At 36.6% G+C, this 13,863-nt stretch overlaps 1 protein-coding gene across 5 annotated transcripts in view; it reads left to right on the top strand.

The window, feature by feature from the left end:
- The window catches only part of LOC141497715 (lipoxygenase homology domain-containing protein 1-like), a 710,463-nt gene that overhangs the window by 24,889 nt on the left and 671,711 nt on the right, over positions 1-13,863 (top strand). Inside the window, exon 1 of one of the 5 annotated variants that reach the window (XM_074200483.1) lies at positions 3,731-3,844. The exons of the other annotated variants lie outside the window; for them this stretch is intronic. The gene's annotated coding sequence lies outside the window, so the exon portion shown is untranslated. Of the gene's footprint in view, positions 1-3,730; positions 3,845-13,863 lie in introns of those variants that run through there. 5 annotated transcript variants of the gene reach the window in all.

The raw sequence follows: 13,863 nt of genomic DNA, 5'->3' as shown, positions 1-13,863 counted from the left end.
TCAAATTTTTTTCATTTATTTATTTTATATTATTGCAATAATTTTATTGTGAGAGTAAGCATAACCTGCCCCCCCCCAAAAAAAAGATAAAGAAGCCTCAAGAATAGCAAGAGAAAAAAAGTGTACTTCAGTCTGTTCAGATTTCAATGGCTCTGTCTCTGGGGTGAGTTGCTTCCTTTATCATAAGTCCACCAGAGAAGTTACTTCAATATTTTCCCCACACTTTCTATTACTAGCTATATTTCCCTCTACTCTATTCCTCCCCACTCTCATTTATTCTATTCTCTCTCTCCTTTCATCCTGTCCCTATTAAGAAGCGTGCTGTATCTGAGTACCCTCTCCCATGATCTTCCTTCTCTTCTACCACCTACTCCCCCCTTCCATCCCCCCATTCTCCCTTATCCTATCCCTTTCTTCTCATTTTTCTCCAAGATAATATATATTTCTATAACCTATTAAGTGTTTATGTTATTTCCTCTCTGAGCCATTTCTGATGAGAATGAAGGCTCACCTTCCCTTGTTCTACTCCATTGCAAAAGCTTTTTCTTGACTCTTTTATGTGAAATGTCTTTGCCCCTTCTGCCTCTCCTTTCCCTTCCTCCCAGTAATTTCTTTTATTTCCCATTGACTCTATCTTTATACCATATTATATAAACTCCTTCTAACTACTTTTATAAATGAGAAGATTCATGTGAGTTATCAGTATCTTCTTCCCATGTGGGAATATATACAGTTTAATATCATCAAGTTCCTCATAATTAGTCCTTCTCCTCCACCCTCTCTATGGTCCCCCCTCCCCAAGTCCTGTATTTAGAGATCAAATTTTCTGTTCAGCTCTGGTTGTTTCAATAGTAAAGTTTGAAAGTACCATTTTATTGAAAGTCCATCTTTTCCCCTGAATGAGAATGTTCAGTTTTGCTGGGTAGTTGATTCTCGGTTGTAAACCAAGATCTTTTGCCTTTCATATTCCAAGCCCTATGAGCCCTTAATGTAGATGTTGCTGGATCCCGTGTAATCCTGACTATAGAGGCATGGCAGTTGACCTATTTGTTTCTGAAAGCTTTTAGTATTTTCTCTTTTACTCGAGAGTTTCGGAATTTGGCTATAATATTCCTGGAAGGTTTTCTGTTGGGATCTCTTTTAGCAGGTGATTGATGAATTCCCTCAATTTCTATTTTATCCTCTGCTTCTAGGATCTCAGAGAAATTTTGTATTATTTCTTGAAAAATGAAGTTTAGGCTCTTTTCCTGGCCATTATTTTCAGGTAGTCCAATAATTTTTAAAGTATCTCTCTTGGATCTGTTTTCAAGGCCAGTTGTTTTTCCAATGAGATAGTTCATATTTTCTTCTACTTTTTGGTTCTTTTGGTATTGTTTTATTTCTTCCTGATTTCTTCCAAAGTCATCAGCTTCCTTTAGCTCTATTCTACATTTGAAGGAGTTATTTTCTTCAGAGAACTTTTTGATCTCCCTTTCCAGCTGACCAATTCTGCTTTTTAAGGCATTTTTCAGCTCATTTGCCTTTTGGGTTGTTTTTTCCATTTGGCCTAAACTGGTTTTTAACATGTTATTTTCATCAGTACTTTTTTGTATTTCTTTCACCAAGCCGCTGACTTGGTTTTCATGATTTATCTGCATCACTCTCATTTCTCCTCCCAATTTTTCCTGCACCTCCCTTAATTGCTTTTCAAAGTCTTTTTTTGAGAACATCCATAGCCTGAGCCCATTTTCTATTTCTCTTGGAGGTTTTGGATACAGAAACTTCAACTTTGTCTTCTTCTGAGAGTGTATTTTGATCCTCCATGGGATCAAAGTCATTTTCTATGATCAGATTCTTCTTTCTTCTATTGTTTGCTCATTTCCCCAGCCTATGACTGACTTACCAAGCATCCAAGGCTTTGGGGGAGTTTTGGGACACTCCACAGGGTCCTCAATTACTCCAAGGTCTTATTAGAGGCTCTTGCCTGTGTTCTGGTCTGTGGATGACCACAGGCCCTCTACTCTGTCCTGGAGCTGTGAGGAGGATTCCTATTCCACTATGGTGTTGTGGGGGCCCAAACTGCAATCTGGATCTGAGTGTGGGCAAACAGCAGAGTCCTGCCCCAGAGAGACTGCAGAGTTCTCCTTGGTTTGGGAGCTCTGGAAGTGCTGGGTGACTCTGCTGATTCCTACTGCAAGTTCTCACTGCAGGGCTGTTCTGAGGTTGGCCCTCCACTCTGCACTCAATCTAGTGTGGCAGAGTTCTCTTACTACCCCTTCAGGTTGTCCCTGGTGATCCCTGGGCCAAGAAGTCTGGAAACTGGCCCCTCTGCCACAGTCCCAGGTGTCCCTAGGGACCCAGGTGCCCTATGGGCTGTTCCTGGAAGTCTGGAACTGGTTTACTCTGGTCTGGCTGCAAGGCAACTCTTTCCAACCCTTGGTCCCAGTGAACCAGACCTTTCCTGTGGATCTTCTAAGTTGTCTTGGACTGGGAAATTGTATCACTAAGTCTTTCTATGGTTTCTGCCCTTCTAAATTTTAGCTAGAGTCATAATTTGACAGTGTTTAGAGTTTTTTGGGGATCAAATTTCTTGGAATTCCTACCTTCTCGCTGCTATCTTGGCTCTGTCCCCCAGGATTCAAATTTTTGAACAAAGGGAGGATATGACCAAATCTCTGTATATGATAAATCTGGTAGTGGTGTGGAAAAGGAATAGAGTCATATTCAGGTGAATGGGAACATGAGTTTAAATTAGGGTGGTCCCATTAAGATTATCGAGGAGGGGGAAAGTAGATGGTACAGTGGCACAGTGTATAGAGCACTGGCCCTGGAGTCAGGGGGACCTGAGTTCAAATCGGACCTCAGACACTTAATTGCCTAACTATATGACCTTGGGCAAGTCACTTAACTCCATTGCTTTAAATAAATCAAATTAAAAAAAAAAGATTATCAAGGAGAAAACAGATGTAAGAGATATTACAGGCCTGAAAATGACAGGACTTGGCAACAGATTGGGTATGAGAGGTAAGGGTTAAGAAACCATCAAAGATAACCCCCAGGCTTCAAATAAAGGAAACAAAGGTGAATGGTGGAGTCTCAACAGAAATAGGGAAGTCAAAAGGATGAGCTAGTTTTTGGGGAAACTAATGTTCAGTACATGTAAATCTCATATGTTTGACAGGAAGGCTTCTTGGTTGGAAAAGGCATCCTCTCTGTAGTCATCAGACATGGATTCAAATTTTGACTGTGTTGCTTACCAACAGTGTAACCTTTGACAACTCATTTAACATCTTGCTTGTCTCCATTTCCTCACCTGTAAAATGAGAGGGCTTGAATTCTTTGGCCAATGAGATATCTTTTACCTCTAGATTTATGATCCTGTCCCATGAAATCATAACCCTTTTATATGCACACTATGGTTCCATGATATAGATTCCTTCTTTCCTGGTTAGGAAAGTAGTAAAGATCATAGCTGGGAGTTTCTTCCTCAAGGAAGGGGCAGAAATATCAAACAGGTAGATAAAATGAAATATCAAATAGGTAGATAAACAGAATCCAGAACTTGGTAGGGCAGTGGATTTAAAAGGCACTGATATCACAGCAGTATCCAGAAATTTGTGCTCTTGGGACAAAAGATTACCTGCCTGCAATTGAAGGGGTTGGGGATAGATCTGCCATCTGGTTGTTTCTATTTTAATTAATTGTTATTGCTAATTATGTGACTAACATTTGTAGTTTCTACACTGCTAAATAATGCCCACCTGCTGTTGTAATCCTCTGCTCAACTCTGGGCAAAGCCCTGATCCCCTGAACCTGACTCTGGAGGAAGAATGGAAATGGCTGGGAAGAACATAATGAAGGGTTGGTAAGACTGGGTTTGGAAATTGTTTGACTCTGGGGAGAGGTGGAAGAAGCCACAATTAATAGGACCTGATTTCTGACCTGGTTTATCTATTTGAAGTCAAAGGTTGTTTATTTGAAACCCAATTTTGCCACTTAATTAGGAAAAGTAGTTTATGGACTTGGGAAAATTACTCAGCCTCTCTGGGTCTCATTTTTTTTTTATTTGTAAAATGAAGAGCATAGGTTAGATGATCTCTGGGGTGAGTTATGTGGTGATCTACAAATTAATTGGAACAAACAGTGATTTTGATATAATTTCATTTTGTGGTAGTAGAGATCATGTAAGTGACCCTGACCAAATGGAACCAGATATCTTTCATTGCTTTCTTTTCTTATAGTTTTTGTTTTTGTGGTTTCAAGGATGGATATTACTTCAAGGAAATGTGTAAAATTGATAGTTCTTAAAGAGTATAGCAGGAACTGTTAGAAATATTACAGTAACTATTGGGGGTGGAGAAGATAAGTATTTCAAGGATCCTTGAAGTTCACAATGAAATAGTATTAGTCTCACAAAAAGCACACAGCAACATGTTGTTGAAAAACAACTATGCAAAGAACTGACAAAATATTCTTGTAGAATAGCCCTATAATCCTCAGGAAATAAGAAAAGATTTTCAGAGAGACTTGGCAGCAGGAGCTGTTCCTATCAATTATTCTGCAATGGGACATAGACTTATTGAAATTGGCAGAATGAAAAGACTTTAGTAAGACTTGAGCTTTTCAACACAAGATTATTTTTTAAAATGTTATTCTATTTTTTCTATTTCATGTAAAGATAGTTTTCAACATTCACCTTTTTGTAAGCTTTTGAGTTCTACATTTTTCTACCTTCCTCCCTTCCTTCCCTCCTCATGACAGGAGGTAACCTGATATAGGTTATAAATATACAATCATGTTTAACATATTTCCATATTAGTCATGTTGTGAAAAAAGAATCAGTACCAAAGGGAAAAACATGAAAAAATAAAAGAAAAAAATAAAACAAAATTTTAAAAAAGTGAAAATAGAATGATTTAACTGTTTTTGGACTCCAAAATTTTTTCTCTGGATGTAGATGGCATTTTCCATTACAAGTCTTTTAGAATTGTTCTTGAGACCTGAACAGTAGAGAGGAACTAAGTCTGTCACAGTTGACCATCACACAATGTTGCTGTAAATGTGTACAATATTCTCTTGGTTCTGCTCACTTTATTCAACATCAATTCATGCAAGTTTTTCCAGATTTTTCTGAAGTCCTACCCCCCTCATTATTTCTATTTATTTATTTACACATTACTAAAATAGTCTTGTTGTAAAAGTAAACATAATCACCCCCCTGACAAAGACAAGGAAATCCAATAAAAAATAAAGTTGAGAAAAAAAAGGAAAAAAATTGTACTTCAGTCTATGTTCATATAACATCAGCTCTGACTCTGGGATGGATCACAGTCTTTATCACAAGTTCAACAGAGAAGTTGCTTCAGTATTTTTTTCCCATAGCTGCTATTGCTAACTGTATTTCCCTCCATCTATTCCTCCCCACTCCCATTTAATCTATTTTCTCTTTCCATTCACACCTCAAATATATGTTGTAGGCCAGCCAAATGGCACAGCAAACAGAGCACTGGCCAGTGAACCAGGAGGACCTGAGCCCAATTTGGCCTCAGACACCCAACAATCACCCAGCCCTGCAATCTCAGCCAAGTCACCCAACCCTACTCCCCTGCAAAAAAAGTGTGTTATATCTGAGTACCTGCTCTCACGATTTTCCCTCTCTTTTATCACCTATTCCTCCCTTCCCCTCCCCCTGTTCCCCTTCTCCCATCCCTTTCCTCTCATTTTGCTCTAGGGTAAGATAGATATCTATACCCTATTTAGTATGTATATATGTTATTTCCTCTCTGAGCTATTTCTGATGAGAATGAAGGCTTACTCATTCTCCCTTACCTTCCCCCTTCTACTCCATTGCAAGAACTTTCTTGATTCTTTATTTTTGTGAAACTTCTTAGCCCATTCTAACTCTCCTTTCCCTTTCTCCCAATACTTTCCTTTATCACCCATTGACTCCATGTTTATACTATATTATACCATTATATTCAGTTCCCTCCTGTGCCTTGTCTATATATCCTCCTTCTAACTTCTCTTATAAATGAGAAAGTTCACATGAGTTATCAGTTTCCCATGCAGGAATACATGCAGTTCAACATCATTAAAGCCCCCATAATCAGTCCTTCCCAGCCACCATTTCTATGCTTTCCCTGAGATCAAACTTTCTGTTCATCTCTAGCTGTTTTAACAGGAAAGTTTGAAATTCCCTTCTTTCATTGAATATCCATCTTATCCCCTGAAAGAGGATGTTCAGTTTTGCTGGGGAATTGATTCTTTATTGTAATACAAGCTCTTTTGCACTTTGCAATATTATATTCCAAGTCCTAGGAGCCCTTAAAGTAGACAACTGCTAAGTCCTGTGTTATCCTGATTGTAGTGCCTTGACATTTGAATTGTTTCTTTTTTGGCTGCTTGCAATATTTTCCCTTTGACTTAGGAGTTCTGGAATTTGGCTATAATATTCCTGGGAGTTTTTTGGGGGGATCTCTTTCAGGAGGTGATTGGTGGATTCCCTTAATTTCTATTCTGCCTCTAGAATATCAGGGCAGTTTCCCCTGGAGAAATTCTTTAAAAATTAAGCCCAGGTTCTTTTCCTGGTCATGACTTTCAGGTAGCTCAATAATTTTAAAATTATCTCTTCTGGACTGGTTTTCCAGTTCAATTGTTCAATTGTTTTTTCAATGAGATATTTCACATTTTCTTCTAGTTTTTCATTCTTTTGGTTTTGTTTTCTTGTTTCTTGATTTCTCACAAAGTTATCCTTTAGCTGCATTCTACATTTAAAGGAATTATTTTCTTCAGAGAGCTTTCTTATTTCTTTTTCCATTTGACCATTTCTGCTTTTTAAAGGCATTCTTCACCTCATTGACTTTCTGGACTACTTTTTCCATTTGACCTAAACTAGTTTTTAACATATTGTTTTCATTGGCATTTTTTTTTGTATTTCCTTCACCAAACTGCTGACTTGGTTTTCATGATTTTCCTGCATCACTCTCATTTTCCTCCCAATTTTTTCTGGACCTCCCTTACTTGATTTTCAAAATCTTTTTTTGAGCTCTCCCATAACCTGAGATCAATTCCTATTTTTCTTGGAGGCTTTGGATACAGAAGCTTTGACTGTTATTTTCTGGGTGTGTGTTTTGACACTCCATGGGACCAAGGTAATTGTCTATGGTCAAATTTTTTTTCTTGTTTATTCATTTCCCCAATCTATGACCTGGATTTAGTGTGCTTACCAAGCTTTTTTTTGGGACCCCCAGCCAAAGACCTCAATTCCTTCATTGTCTTATGAGAGACTCTGACTGCTCTTCTGGTCTGTGGTCTGATATGTGGATGATCACAACCAACCCCTTCTGCCTGGATCTTCCAAGTTATCTTGGTCTGGAAAATTGTTTCTCTTGATCTTTCTGTGGCTTCTACCGCTCTAGAACTTGGTTTGAGTCATAATTTTAAGCTATTTAGAGCATTCTGGAAGAGAGTTTCTTAGAATCCCCTCCATAGCTGCTATCTTGGCTCCCCCCCACCCCATTCTTCTTCTTCTTCTTTTTTTTTAGTTTTTGCAAGGCAATGGGGTTAAGTGGCTTGCCCAAGGCCACACAGCTAGGTAATTAAGTGTCTGAGGCTGGATTTGAACTCAGGCATTCCTGACTCCAGGGCCGGTGCTATCCACTGTGCAACCTAGCCACCCCACCCCCTCATTATTTCTTAAAGAACAATAATGCTTCATCGTGTTCATATGCCATAAATTGTTCAGTCATTTCCAATTGATGGACAATTTTCTCATTTCCCAGTTCTTTGCCACTACAAAAAGAACTGCTATCAATATGTTTGTAAATGCCAACACAAGATTTATGAAGAGGGTGGAAAGGTATAATGAGAAAATTACTGACCTGGGTTCAAGACCTTTTTTCTGCCATGCATTATTGTGGCTATATAACTTTGGGCAAGTCACTTATTATTGTGCATCAGGAATTGCTTTAGGACTACAGATTTCTCCAATTGAGTAGATAGCAATACCTGCCATGTTCCCTGTATGAATGACATCACATGTCTGGCATATCCTCTACATTCCCTCCTCCTAAACCCTCCCTTTTATCCAAACAATGCAAAATATAATCCTAGATTTAAACACTACTAAAATTCAGTAAAAGTATTGATTCCTAAAAGAGAATAAAACACCAAAACAAATCAAAACTTGAACAATTTTCCTAATCTGAGAAGAAAAATATTTAATTAACAAATTCAGCATATATTTATAAAATTCTTGCAGGTAGTACAGTAGGTAGAGCATTGATTCTGCAGTCAGGATGACCTGACACTTGATACTCACTAGCTGTTTGACCTTGAGCAAGTCACTTAACCCTGATTACCTCATATCCAGGGCCATCTCCAGTCATCCCGATTCATATCTGGTCACTAGACTCAGATGACTCTGGAGGAGAAAGTGAGACTAGTGACCTTGCATAGCACCCCTCACTCAAATCTAATTCACTTGCTTGTCATGGTATCTTATCTCTGATATCATAGTCTTCTTTGAGAATGAATGAAGGACAAAAAATAAAAAACAACAACAATAATAAAACTCTTACTATGTGACAGACTCTTCCAAATGTTAGGGGGTACAAAGATAAAATTGGTTCAATTCCTGCACTCAAGGGCTTTATGTTTTATTGGTTAAAATAACACATAGAAAAACAAATTGCATATATCTACATATATATATATACATACATGCATATTTCTATATACACATACAAAATAGGCATAAAGTAATTTCTGGGATAGATTACTAGCAATCAAAGTTCAGTTTTGAGGGTAGCCACAGATATGATGAGTCAGATGTGAAGAGGACCTGCCTTCTATGATTAGGGGACAGCCTTTTAAGATGGGAGGTCAAATATTATATATGGAGAACAAAATGCAATGCAGTAAGGGCTCAATTGAATACTAAACCTAAAGCAGAGGAATTTGCATTTTATTATCGTGTCAAAAGAAAGTCTCTGGAACTTCTCAGATAGGGGAATGACACAGAACTGTGCTTTTGGATTATCAATTCAGTAGTTACATGGAGGATGGATTGGAGAAGAAAGTTTTGAAGTCTCTACAAATTGAAGTTTTTTTTCTAAAAATCTGAACATAGCATATAGTAATAATACAGACATGGTTTACATATTACTTAAATGTATTTTAAACTTGTACTTTGGTCTCTTTAAAATTCTTTTATTTCAAAAGAATTGCATTGGACCCATAGAAAGTATTTTTTTGCTAAAATTATTGAAAATATTTCTTTGTTTACAATTAATTTAATTTTTTTACTTTCATTCAATGAATTCTAAAACAATTTTAGTAATTAGTTAACTGTTAACTAGTCAACTAATTAGCCATTAGCACTATTGTTGCTAATATTTATGTTCAGGTTTGATGCATACAATCAAGGAAATGGAAAACATTTATTTTGGGAACTCTGACTATAGGAAGGACCAATCTTTAGTGTTCTGTTATGGACTTTTGAATTTTGGGAATGGAAAGTCCCTTGTGTTCCCCAGCATGTTTTTTGCTCCTTCTGTGGTATTAGATATTAATGAATCTTTTACTTTTTTTCCCTAATGACTGGGAATCACAAATCACAAATTTCATTATCAGATTTCAGCCATATATTTCCTCTTTGCTATTTTGTGAAATTTTATTATCTTTTAAGTGAGTTCAAATGCTTCAGTTCACACATATTTGAATTTGTCTCTTTGCTGCACCATCATAGTAATTTATTAGAAGTACAATTCTTCAGTATAGCTGGATATTGTGGTGTCCCTCCTTTTTAATAAAATTTGGCAATCCTTCTTAGATATCTTGTTTGATCAGAAAATGTAAGCTTTTACTTGGAGTATATGAGTTTTCATTCTGCTCTGCTAAAAGGGCCAGTTCATTATGTACAATTCTCATTCAGTTGTTTTTTAGTTGTTCTGACTCCTAGTGATCCCATTTGCTAGAGTGGTATTGCCATTTCCTTCTCCAAATTATTCTACATATGAGGAAGCTGAGGCAAACAGAAGTAAGCAACTTGCCTACAGCCACACAGCAAATAAATTCTGATAGGGTACTTTTCCTCCTTTCTCCCAGAGCCCTAGAGTTTCTTGAGGACGAAATGATTTAACATGTTAGTGGACAGTGGACAGACACTAAAGTCATTGGATCTGACTTCAGACCTCCTCTGATCCTTACTACTTATGCGACCTTGAATAACTCATTTAACTTTCCTGGCCTTCTATTTTCTCCTTTTTGAAATGAGGAGATTAGTTAGAAGTCCTTTGTGACAGTTTTCATTTTTGGTCCCTTCTAGCTTTGGATCTATGAAATTCTGTGGTCTGCTGTAGATATTAGGAACAGCAACTTTCTTTACCCTCCTCTTCCTCCTCTTCCTCTTCTCCCTCCTCTCCCCACTTTTCTTTTCTGAATAGGCAATTGCAGTTAAGCTATTTGTCTTAGATCAAACAGCTAGTAACTGTTGGCTGTTTGAGACCGGATTTTAAATCACGTTCTCCTGACTGCCTTTTCATTATGTGAAAATTTATGTAAAAATGTAGACTTCTGAAGGACATGTCATTATGGTGATTAAGCCAAGACTTAGCAGTGGTGCCATCTGATTGGCTTCTAAGGATAGCACTTAGTTGCTGCTCAGCTACTATGATCCCCATGAAGGATGGATACCAATATATCTTATTGGAACCTGTGATTGAAATGCAAGCAGATTATGTGACCAAATGTTCCCATTCATACTCACGATCATTTCATCAGTCTTGGGGTCTTTTCTTTGTTTTGTTACATTTTCTGAGGTATTGTTGTGACATTGGGCAAAGAGAAAGGTGACTCAGAGCACTAACATTCCTTTTTGATTCTCTCTACCTGCTTCCCTACATCTGCTATTCAATATAAATTATTATTGATGCCTAAAACTTCTATACAAAAAAAAATGACTTGTGTATCGAGGCACAAATTATTCATCTGACTTGGATCTATGAATAGTTTTTTTCCTACTTTTATTTTTGTAAGGCACATAAGCTATTTAATTTAATCCATTTTCCCAAGCCCTGTTTACCAGTTAGAAAATTGATGCTACTTTATTGCAATTTTTCAATAACCAATTTAATTAGCTTCCAGTACTGTGAGAAACTTTCTTTTTGTGTAGTGTGGCAAAGAATGTTTATGCAGAAGTTCCATCCTATTTTCAATAATTTTCCTTTTGTATGAAATTCTTTTGTATGAAGGGAAGTGTTGTAAAGGAGAAAAGTTTTACAGTCTAGTCTAATTAATAGCCCCTGTCCAGTTCTTCTATTTTAGACCTCTTAGATTCCTTTTTTAGGTAGAGATCATAAAAATTCCATTAGGTTCAATTGAAAACCAAATATAACTAAAGTTTATGTCTAGCCCAATATGATGTAGGAATTTATTTCTAGATTCATCCAAGCAGTTGCTCTTTTACAATAAGAATTACCCACTTAGTACTCCTTGGTTTATGTAATTAAAGCAGGCCCTTCAGAAAAATTGAAAATATTCAGTATCCTTGGCCTTGTGGTGAGAATGCAGTGACCACTAGTGAAATCAGGAATAGTGGTGGGAAGCCCATTAAGGAGAAGGAACAATTTGAGAGTTTTTTCATTCTCTAAAAGGAAGAAATAGGAGCAATAGGTGAAAACAAGAAAGATAAAGGCAGACCAAGACAGTGACAGGAAGAGACAAGTAATCAATCATTAATCTTTTATTAAGTACCTCTCCTGAGAGAGATATTTTGGCTCCATACATATAAAAAACAAACAACCAAAAAAATCTCTCTGATGGTCTGTCTTACTGTGATACTTGTTATTATCTATTATACAAAGTTATTGTAGTTCATGAGCAAATGTGTATAAATGTCTTTGTAATTGTAAAGTGCTATATACATGTAAGTTTTTTGCAATGGAAAAAGCACTACTGTGATATAAGGGCCTTTACTGTCCAAAAGACAATATAGGTAATTTCTGGTCACTATGTCTTAGCCATGCTGCTGTGTTACTTTTTTTTTTTTAGCAATAGTTCTTTTTTTTTTTTTTTGATGTTACCAAGATTTATTTTTTATATAATATTTATTTATTCTCATTTTGTACAATTTTTATACATTAATAAAATATTCTTGTCTTAATGGCTCTTCTGCATCCATTTCCCAGCATGCCTACTTGACCATCTAACCACCCCCCCCCCCCCCGAGAAACTTGATGACAGATGATAGGAGTTGGAAAAGATCTCAGAGGTCATGTAATCCACCCCTCCCCTCCTTTTGCACTGCCCTCTCCTTCCATGTCTGATCAAGAATCCCATTTAAGATATTCCCAAGAAGTTATCATCCAAATGCTTCTCAAAGACTTTCTGTATGGTGGATCATACTACCTCTTGAGGAAGTTCATTGCTCTTTTGTACCAGGAAGTTTTTTTCTTACATAGAGCCTAAGTTTGTCTCTGCAATTTTCAGTCATCACTCCTAGTTCTTTTTTCTGAGCAAAATAAGCTAATTTTTCTTTCAGGGAACAACCCTTCAAATATTTGAAAATAGTTATTATAGCCTGGACTATAATATATTATTAGAGGCTATATTGTAGCATAGCCTGACCTATTATAAGATTTCCCAGATAACACATGCCCAATTCCTTCACTTGCTCCTGGTATAGTAAAATAGGACCAACCCCCTCTTAAATTCATCAAAAACTTAGACTTAGTACAGTGGTGTCAAATTCAAATAAAATTGAGTGTCATTAAGCTATAGAAAGGATCCCTGTGACTACTTGACTTAGAAAAACCACAAATTAACATTATTTAATTTTTTGTATTTTTGTTAATTTTGTTAAATATTTCTCAATTATGTGTTTATCTGATTCAGTGGCTGGCAGGTTGCATGTCTGACTTTTCTAAAATAGTATAACTGCCTCTTTTTTCTGATGAAGAATCTAAGGCACAGAAAAATTAAGTGACTTGTCCAAGGTCTCATAGTAGTACGAAATGACAGAGTTGAGATGCAAACCCAATTCCTATGATTTTAAATTCAACATTGTTTTCCATTATATGATATTATTTCCATTCTTAAATCTTTCCTCTACACAGCTACTAAAGGAATGTTCCTGAAGTCTAAGTTTGTCTAGGTCTCTACTTTCCTCATAAATTCTAGTGAATTCAAATTATATTTAAAAACATATATAAAATCTTCTGTTTGGCATCTAAATCTTTAGAGTCTGGTCTCTATCTACCTTTCCAGCTTCATTATGCAATATTCCCCTTAATTTACTCTACAGGCTCATCAAATTGACTTTCTTCCTGTTGTTGACATTTTACTGCATTATTTTCTGTTTCTCTGCTTTAGCATTGACCCTCACTCATTCCTAGAATCGCATTTACCCTCACTCATTCCTAGAATTTAGACCTTCTCATTGTCCAGTTAAAAGTTTCCTTCAAGACTCATCTCATTTTCTTCCATGGGAACTTTCTTGATCTTCTTTTTTCTCAACCCAAACATGTTAGTGTTCTTCCTACCAAATCACCTTGTATTTTTTTTCTATGTGTGTGTGTGTGTGTGTGTGTGTGTGTGTGTGTGTGTACATGTTGTCTTGCTCAATAGAATATAAACTCTTTGAGGGACTTTTTCTATTTCTGACTTTATATTCCCATCACCTATTAACACAGTTCCAGGCTTATAGTGGGTGCATAATAATATGGTAGTCTAAATAATGTTAAGACATTTTTAAAACTAACTCAGGTCTTTGTGTTTTTGAAGCTATCCTATCAACTCATAGGAAATTAAAACTAAAAGGGATCTTAGCAATCATTTATTCCTCCCTCAACAATAGTTCTGACCATTACATGTGAAAATGACACT

The sequence above is a fragment of the Macrotis lagotis genome, chromosome X, assembly GCF_037893015.1.
Source record: "Macrotis lagotis isolate mMagLag1 chromosome X, bilby.v1.9.chrom.fasta, whole genome shotgun sequence".
Taxonomy (NCBI): domain Eukaryota; kingdom Metazoa; phylum Chordata; class Mammalia; order Peramelemorphia; family Peramelidae; genus Macrotis; species Macrotis lagotis.
The sequence above is the reverse complement of the archived record's forward strand: the minus strand, read 5'-3'. Positions and strand labels throughout refer to the sequence as shown.